Source organism: Sphaeramia orbicularis, chromosome 12, assembly GCF_902148855.1.
Source record: "Sphaeramia orbicularis chromosome 12, fSphaOr1.1, whole genome shotgun sequence".
NCBI lineage: Eukaryota > Metazoa > Chordata > Actinopteri > Kurtiformes > Apogonidae > Sphaeramia > Sphaeramia orbicularis.
This window is the reverse complement of record NC_043968.1, coordinates 19,045,814-19,054,997: the sequence shown is the minus strand read 5'-3', so window position 1 is coordinate 19,054,997 and position 9,184 is coordinate 19,045,814. Positions and strand designations below refer to the sequence as shown.

The following is a 9,184-nucleotide window of genomic DNA, read 5'->3' as shown; positions in this document are numbered from 1 at the left end:
ATGATAACATTCTGTGGTTGTCACTGAGACAGTTGAGGTAATGCACATGTAAAACTGGCTGAATGCTACTACTGCTGTAGTGTAGTCCTGTTTCTAAACCCAATGCAAAGGCCTGGTGCCAAATCTATAAACACTAAACCTTGGCTCATATTTGGGGTTAGATCACTCCACTATCCTTATCTTTATGAAGTCCATATCTTATCATCAGATCATGTCAGGAGTTCATATCAGTGGAGTTATTCCAGATGTGGGGGGAAAATAGTGTGCATTGTACCAAAGGCATCGACGTTGTGTCTACTGTTGGTATTCTTTTAGTAACTGGCCCGCGATAACCAGTCTCTGGATCTCACTGGTGCCTTCGTAGATCTCGGTGATGCGAGCGTCACGGTAGTGCCTCTCCGCAGGCATGTCGGTCACGAAGCCCATTCCACCCAGAATCTGGATTGCCTGATTTGAAATGCAAACAAACAAAATGTCAACCCTTCCTCAGAGGCTTTGTACGGTATTTTTACATGATTTTTTTATTTTTTTATTTTTTTTTTACTTCTTACCTGATGTGCACAGTATGTCGCAGCCTCAGATGCTGCTAGTTTTGCCATGGCTGCTTCCTGTAGGGAAAACAAGGTGGGGGGTGGTCACAAGTTGAAGTGTACTGGAAAAAGGTCAACAGTCAACACTGGACAGTCTGGGTGTGCATACCTTGGTGAAGGGTTTCTTAGAGTCTCGTAGAAGTGAAGCCTTCAGGTGAGCAGGCGAGCGCTTTCTATTGCCACAGCCATGTCAGCCAGTTTAAACTAGACAATGGAAGAACAACCTGGTTAGTGTAGAATCAGTTTGTTGACAATTAGCAATAATGTAGCTGCTACACTGGAAATTGAGCAGAAATACTTGGTGCAAAAATGTAGCTTCAGTCCTTGGCCAGCATGAGAATATCCATAATAGAACAATATTTGTACATTGATTTTCTGTAACCGCTTAATCATCTATGGGGTCACAGGGGTCTGTAGCGTATCCCACCTAACATCAGGCAAAGGCACTTTATGACCTGGACATGTTACCAGTTCATCACAGGACAAATGTATAGAGACAAATAAACATCCGCTCTCACATTAACATTTAGGGTCAGTTTAGAGTGATCAATTAACGCACGCAGAAACTGGAGAAAACCCACTCAGACACAGGTGAACATGTAAACTCCACATAAAGACCCCTGTGGGCTGGCCCTGGGCTCGACCCCAGGACCTTCTTCCTGTGAGGTGAAGTACTAACCACTGCTCATAAGTAACAACACACCATGCCCTATCAGAGCCACGAAAATGCATTTTACATTATAGAACTTAATATCATTAAGTTACCATACAGGAAAACACTTCTCTGCTGATTTTTTTTTTTTTTTTTTTTTAATGTGAAGATTTAGCATACCATTTAAGGTGACATTTTTCTCAGTTTTACCTCCAAACAGCAGCTTCAATACAAGCATTAAAGGGGTCATATTTCGGTAAATCCCCTTTTATTAGTCTTTGGTACATTTATTTGTGTTTTTGGGCCCTAATAGTTCATAAAGTTTGAATTTGAACTCTCCAGGCTCTGCAAAGCTGCTTTTTATCCATTTTGGCAAAAATTGAAAGGATTTCTACAACCAATTTTAATTCCTGCTTAATTTCTTGCATCCATAACTAGTTAGGTCACAACATTTGCACATACAAGGTCAAGACTTCCAACGAAAATTTTCCGAGAACGCCATAATTGTTTGTCAGCAGCAGCGGTTGTAGCCCATACTGAAGATATGTCCAAACTTCTAGCCAATTACCTAAAATGTTCAGTTGTTGGTTGAATGGGACAGAGCAGCACAGCCAACAACCTGGAGGGGTGGGGTGTGAAGTGGCTCATTTGCATTTAAAGGGCCAGCGCTCAAAACGACCTTTCTGGTGTCATTACTCAAAAATAGGGTTGAAGATGGACCTGTGAATTTTAATTAATGAAGAATTCAGACCCAAACATAGCATTTACAGCTTATGTAGACCATAGGGAAATGTTTTAAAATACATAATTCCATTTTTTAAAAAAGCAAATATCACACCTTTAAGTCTCAGCTGTGGGTTTTCGGGAAGAAAGGAGGACATTTGCTTCTGTGAAGACATATATCAACAGACCACCCCTTGTGACAATGAGGACTGCCCTGCACCAATACCCCTGTTGCTCCCCGCTCCCCTAACAGAATCATTATCCCCTCACCACATCTGTGCCTGCTTCTCCTATGTACCCCCATGAACATGTAATGACCATGAAGGACCTGAAAATGTAGGTCAACATTGTCTTCCAAGTCTGAAGACCAAGGTCAACACACAAAAAAGTTGTCCAAAAGCTTCCCAAATTGCCCCTAAATACCAAACATGAAGGCAGTTGGGCAATTTGGTGATGAATAATTGCGTTGATACTTATGGACATATAGATGCATAGACGGACGCTGCAGGGTATGACAATACAGTCAAAAATTGTCAAAACTAATGGCCAGAGTTCCTATAGCACTACAAGTACTGCTCCTTGAAGCTTATTGCCCTGTAGTTGACAATTATTACCTGTATGGCCTGCAGTTTGGCAATGGGAGCTCCAAATGCGTTGCGTTTCTGTGCGTAGTCCGCAGCACAGTCCAGAGAGGCCTGAGCAATACCGAGAGCCTGAGATGCAATGCCTATACGTCCACTGTCCAGGGTTTGCTGTGGGAGAGAAGTATTAATATTACTGGTAGAGTGGAAAGGTAGTGATATGTCAAACTTAATCCACAGTGAGGAATTCGTCATTATTGGATTTACTAAATTAATCTGCTGTGATTTAACTGGATTTATTTAACCCATAAAGACCCAAACATCCACTAGCGACCAAAACTATCTACTGATCTACCTGTTGATCCACTAATCCTATTAATCCATGTAAATAATTGGTATAAAATACAGTCTGTCATCTTTTCATGGTCAACAGATATGACCCATGTGGATGTTCAGAGGCTCCGTAGTGAACATGGAAACACTGTCATCTTTGAAAACATTGATTCACCTGTAAAACCCATAGAGCTGGATCAATGACAGTGGATGGAGATGCTTGTTTTTACATTCAGTTATTCATATCTTTGCTTAAAAAGTCACTTTTTCTTCATTTTTCTGTGTTTTGAAGTGATAACCTTTAAATTTACTGAGTTTCCATTCGCATCTAAATTAAGTACAGGAAATTAAATAGAGGAAAATGCATGATTTACAGTGAAGAACATAAATATACAGAATAACAATACAATAAATGATGATAAATGACTTAAGTAAAGGTTAAATAGAGAAAAATTAATTTGGGAACTGCCACAAGAGTAGCACTGGGTCTTTATGGGTTAAATTAAGAGGTTAAATACGACATATTTGGCTGTTTGTCAAAAATTAGTACAATAACCAACAGTTTAGGGTATAAATGAGAGAAATACCATTGCAATTTTAAACCCAGCACCACGAGGACCCAACATGTTTCCCAGTGGTATCCTGCAGTCCTCTAGAATAATGTTAGCTGTGGACGAGGCTCTGATACCCAACTTATCTTCCTTTTTCCCCAGAGACAGTCCTGGGTGTGGCATAGGGACCAGAATGCACTGATACCCTGCAGATAAGGAAGCCAGAGAAACAAACAAAAGAAGCCGTTTAAGGAAGTAGAAAGCACAAAGGTGAGGGGGAATGGCTTTTGTTACAGTCATATTGCTCAACAGAACATAAAAGTGTAGTATCATGCCTTGTGCTTGAGCTTCTTGTCTGTGGTGGCAAACACGACGGTGGCAGACGCATCCCAGCAGTTGGTGATCCAAGCTTTCGTTCCGTTCAGCACCCACTCATCTCCGTCCTGACTCGCTACAGTGGAGGCAGCGCCCGCATCACTGCCGTTACCTAACAGAATCACACAAAAGAGAAACCTCACAATCAAACGTCTGCCAGGTGTCAGCGTTGGCCCCGTGAAATGTGTGTGAAAGATGACGGAGAATTCACACAAAACGAGGAAACCCTTAAAAACACAACGCGGATATTCAGCCTGTCCTGACCTCACACTTTGTAATTATTCTGGCAAAAGTGACTTGTAGAATTCAGTTCAGTTTCAAAGTATTGCAATCATGTGCCGTTTCTGAGTTATGAACCTTTCAGAGACCTGCCCATCTTGTCCTTCACATATTTTCTTTTGCCGTCTCACTTATACTTGTTAATTTTGATTAATGTTCTTATGTGTGAAACATTAGTATCCCTTTTTCACCAATAAAGAATTCATCCTTTCCCATTAGCCACCTAATTTTGATCTGTTTGATGTATTTTCACAAGACAATTAAATGCTTTTGACCCAGGAAACTGGTTTTCTGCTAAAACCAAAAAATACCCTTGACCTGAACACTACCAAAGCATTGTAAGCACATTCTAATGGATGGGGAAGTCAAAGCCTAAAAAAATAATGTGCAGTCGCTGAGGAAACACAGTGTGTGTAATTTGGTCATAGTTTCAGGAAGAACTACAAAGGAGCACAAATAACACATGATATGACATACTGTGTGCTAAACTAGTTACAGAGTTGGCCAAGGCTGGTTTGATTTAAATGCAAGAACAAATAAACACATTAAAACAAATGTAAGAAGGATTACAAAGACTGAAAGAAGTTACATAAGTGACCACATTATGATCTGTATGCATTGTGTAATGTCCTTTGTTGCTGATACTTTCGTGACTACAACAGTTCCACTCAAAGCTTGTGGAAATGTATTCGGGTTCACTAGATGGCACCAAAGTTCCAAGAATCCTCAATGGCACTGGTTCAACACCCAGAATTCATTTGATTGAAAATTTCTATGGCAGGAGGACCACAACCACTCTACCTAATGCACAGTATTTCCACTTTACAATTCTGACCTGTCTGTGTTCATTCTTTTATGGCAAAGTTTGTATAATAACTAAAATTACACACACATGCAGAGATGACGGTGTGTTTCATGTGAAACATTTACCTGGCTCACTGAGGGCAAAACATCCCACTTTCTCTCCTGTGGTGAAAGGTGTGATCCACTGTTTTTTCTGTTCTTCTGTACCAAACTTCAGAATCGGTCCAATGTAAAGTGACTAAAAAACAGACAAATGAACACAATAAGGCCTGGAACACAGTGGTTACCTGTTGAATATGAAGTCGTCCTGACACCCTTTTCATTTTGGTGCCAATGTTAACAGAATAAGGCGCTTACATCAGCTGTATGACAGGTGCAAAGGGATGGGTATTGTTAAGATCTTATTGATACTGCTTATCGATACTGTAATGGTATCCTTACCTGTGCTTTTCTCAGGTTAGGATTGTTTGATTTTTAAAAGCACTGCTTTGAACTAATTGCCATCACAGATTGTGATTTTGTTTTGACAGTAATGTGAAAGAATATCACTCATAATTTTCCAGAATAAAACTATATAGACTTTTTCTCATTAGTATTTGACAGCGTAGTAGTTTAGGCAATCCTCCAGATCTCTAAATCCACCTGCTCTGATCTCAGAGGCTATCAATAACAGATCAGATGATGCTCTGACGATTTCATGTGATGATCTATAGCAAAAAAGCTGTCTACGGGTCACATTTATTGTCCAGGGGGGCTCTAGGCTGTTAGCTTACTTGCTAGCTTTAGCTAGTATGCTAAATGTGCATAATAAGCAGGGCAGATCAACCAGCATTGTGTGGATGAGAGTCAAACTGTGCATTTGTTGACCTGCACTTAACAAATTTTCACTGGATTTCATAAAAGGTCATTTGTTTTCTGCCCATATATGTAAAAGCCTTGTTACTCCATGTCCACTGGGGAAGTGTCCACTTTTCCGTGTAGTTCTCAATGAACACCGGCTGCTACCTCGAGGATGTCTCTGTGTTTGAGCTGGTCAGAGCATCTGTTTCACAGACATGGAAAAAAAAAACAAAAAAAACACACAACCCTCCTCTTTTCAGCTCAAACTACATTTCCACAGAAATTAAATCAGACTAATAGCGTATCTGTGGTAAAAATCAATGTAGAATCTGACAGCAGCGGTGCCACAGCACCAAACATGAAACTGGTGAGAACAGACACATATGAGCAACACACAACAGTATCAATGCCACTACAGAGGTGAGTTAACCAGTATGGTACGTACCCCAGATGTACAGATGTTTATATTGATACACATTGATGATGTCAACTTGTACTTACATTGTTTACTGAGACTATGACGCCGGTGCTGGCGCAGCCTCTGCTAATTTCCTCCATAGCCACACTGTATGCCAGATAGTCCATCCCTGCCCCGCCAAACTCCTCTGGCACCTCCATGGCCATCACCCCCATCGCACCCAACTCCTGAATCTGGACAAGCAAGAATATTTATTTCATATCAATCAGCCTGTAAGGATTCAGACATCACACTGTGTGTCTGTACCTGTTTGGCAGGGTAAGAATGCTCTTTGTCAAGTTTGGCAGCAATGGGGGCCAGTTCTTTGTCGGCATAGTCTCTGCAAGTCTGTCTCAGAATCTGATGCATCTCTGGTAACTCTGCCAGCGCAGACAGACTCCGACAGCTATGGAGACACAGGCCCAGAGCTGAAGACAGAAACAAACATGTTTTAACGCTAAAAACATAAAAGTACTTGTAGGTTTGTAAATTCTACTATATACAATAATTCCACAGAGTAACAGTGAAATTTCAGTGTAAAGGACTAAAATTAACAGTCCTTAGTAGCTTTTCTAAGCTGAACCAGACTGGTTTTGTTCATGAAAATGTTCCGTCTGTCATCAAGGAGACTTCATCAGTTCTTCATCATTCAGAATTGATGCTCGTGGATGAGAGACTCAACATTTTCAAGAACAAAACCAGCCCATTTCAACTTCAAAAAAAAAAAACTACAAAGGATTAATGATGACCTGGACAAAAGAGAATCTACATGGACAAAATGAACACTTCTTTCCATTAATGAGTCATCTGTTCATTATTTTCTCAATGTACTTTTAAACATGTAATCTTTAAATGTGTTTTCTGTTCAATGGTTATTCTTTTCTAATTAAACTGTCTCCTAAAAGTTTGATGAGTGATGAAGTCAAGAGTCACTTTTAAATCACTTTTGACAACAGACCAATTTTTTTCACTTCAACAGATGAATGTGTAAATAGCCTGAGAGTGTGAAACTCTGCAGTCACACTAAAATATACCAAACAAAAAGAAACACGTGTTTGGTTGTAGGGGAAGTTAATATGAAAATTTAGAACAAAGTTTTCCTCATTAATAAAGTCATATAAATAGTAGCTTTTAGGCTTATAGGTGTAAAATCATTGTAATTTCACTAAGTCAGTTACTGAATTTATTTTACTTAAGGATAAAAAGACACAGATCCTGTCCCTCTGACACTGAAGGGTGTAGTACACGTCTTTTTTTCTTTGCTGTGTTGATCCTTTGATGAACAGGGCTGAATGGTGCCAGCCATCACTGCTGAACAATAAGACTCAGCTGCGGTTCCAAAGATGCCCACGGCATGCCAGAAGTGACACAACGTTATTATGGGTGTTATGATTCACAAAGTTCTCAGTTAGATTTGATTCATTGTGATTTCCCTGACAAAGTGTTAAAGCTGAACTATAAATCAATATTACAATATCAAACTGGATTTTAATTGAGATAATAATAATAAAAATCTCAATGCATCATGTTCTTGGTTCTAGAAAAAATAAGCAAATCAACAAGAACCTACATTTTCCAGTAATGTCACACCTTTCCTTTCTTTATAAATTTCAAAGTAAAGTGAATCAATCTTATAACGACGTGATGTGCTAATAGTGTAGTGAAGACAATAAAATGATATTTACAATGGTTTAAAAGCCGCAATTGATATGAGGAGCTTTCACTTGTGTTTTTTGGCATTTTTCCATTAACGACTATTTGAATTAACAGTTACTCATTTCTTTAGTGTCAATAAACAAACAGATATAAATAGCTATATACAAACACAGCTATTTATATACAAATAGCTATATTGAGCATATTATTCCCTTTTAATATATTTGCTTACAGTCAGCTCAAAGTCTCAAAACCATTAAAGAAAAAAAAACAAAACAAAACAAAATTCGCCCTGCTGATCTTTTTTGCCTCAAAAACACAAATCCAGACACCTGATTTGGTGATGGTTAAATAAGTAGTAAGTTGAGTTTTCCTTCTTTTATTAAGTGGGGTAAAGGGGTGTTTTGAGTCAATGATTACATGCATCATACATTTTCTTATTTAGATTTGACAGCACTGTGCTCTGGTTAGCTATGCTCCAATTATGTAGGTGAAAGGTCACCAGCACCATCAGTCACCTTCATTAAAAAAATATCCGATAAACGCCAGAAAAGAAACTCTGGAGGATTCAGAACTTTTAGATAACAAGCTGTACCAGTTCCCCACAAATAAAATCACTTTACACCGAACAGGTGACTTATAGATAGCAACAAGCAAGGCTACGATTTTGTAACCTACTTTAGCCGAGGTGCTAGCAAACACCTTATAATTTCGCCAGCTATTGTATATACTTGTCCACTTGACAAGATTTGTAACCAAGAACAGTATTTTTCTCTTATAACAGCATTATCTAGCCGTTTTAAATATCATACTGTTGAACCAGACCGTTAACTTCTGTATTGAGTGCATGGTTATGTAGCAGGCTAAGCTAACTATGCTTCACAGTATACATAAGTATATACACAGGTAACCATCACAACTCATATAAATCTGGCTTTTCCCACTGCAACCACGTCTTCCTTTTGTATTTTAACACATGTTATGTTGTGTACCCACCTTTCCTTGCTTTAAAAAGGGCAGCCATGGCTCCTTATGGTCGGTTTGATGTAACTAGCTACAAACTAGGGGTGCTGATGCGTTTGGGTGCTATCGGTTACTGTGTTTGCTTTATAATGCTTGAAACTTGGTTAGGTCATTTCACAATATCATTTCGCAATTTTACGTCTTTATGTTTTTATATAGCTATATCGCTATCAAACAGAACCAATAGGCTTAGAACATTTTCACTTTAACAACTTCCGGATATTAATAAAGTAACAAGGTACTAGCTACAAGGACATTGAACGCATCAAATGACCTACTCTTCCAGTCAGGTTACATTTTAACTCAAACATTGAGCCATA

At 39.0% G+C, this 9,184-nt stretch overlaps 1 pseudogene; it reads right to left on the bottom strand.

Annotated features, from left to right (window-relative positions):
- On the bottom strand, positions 1 to 8,932 carry LOC115430625 (short-chain specific acyl-CoA dehydrogenase, mitochondrial-like; annotated as a pseudogene).
- Positions 8,933 to 9,184: the final 252 nt, after the last annotated feature.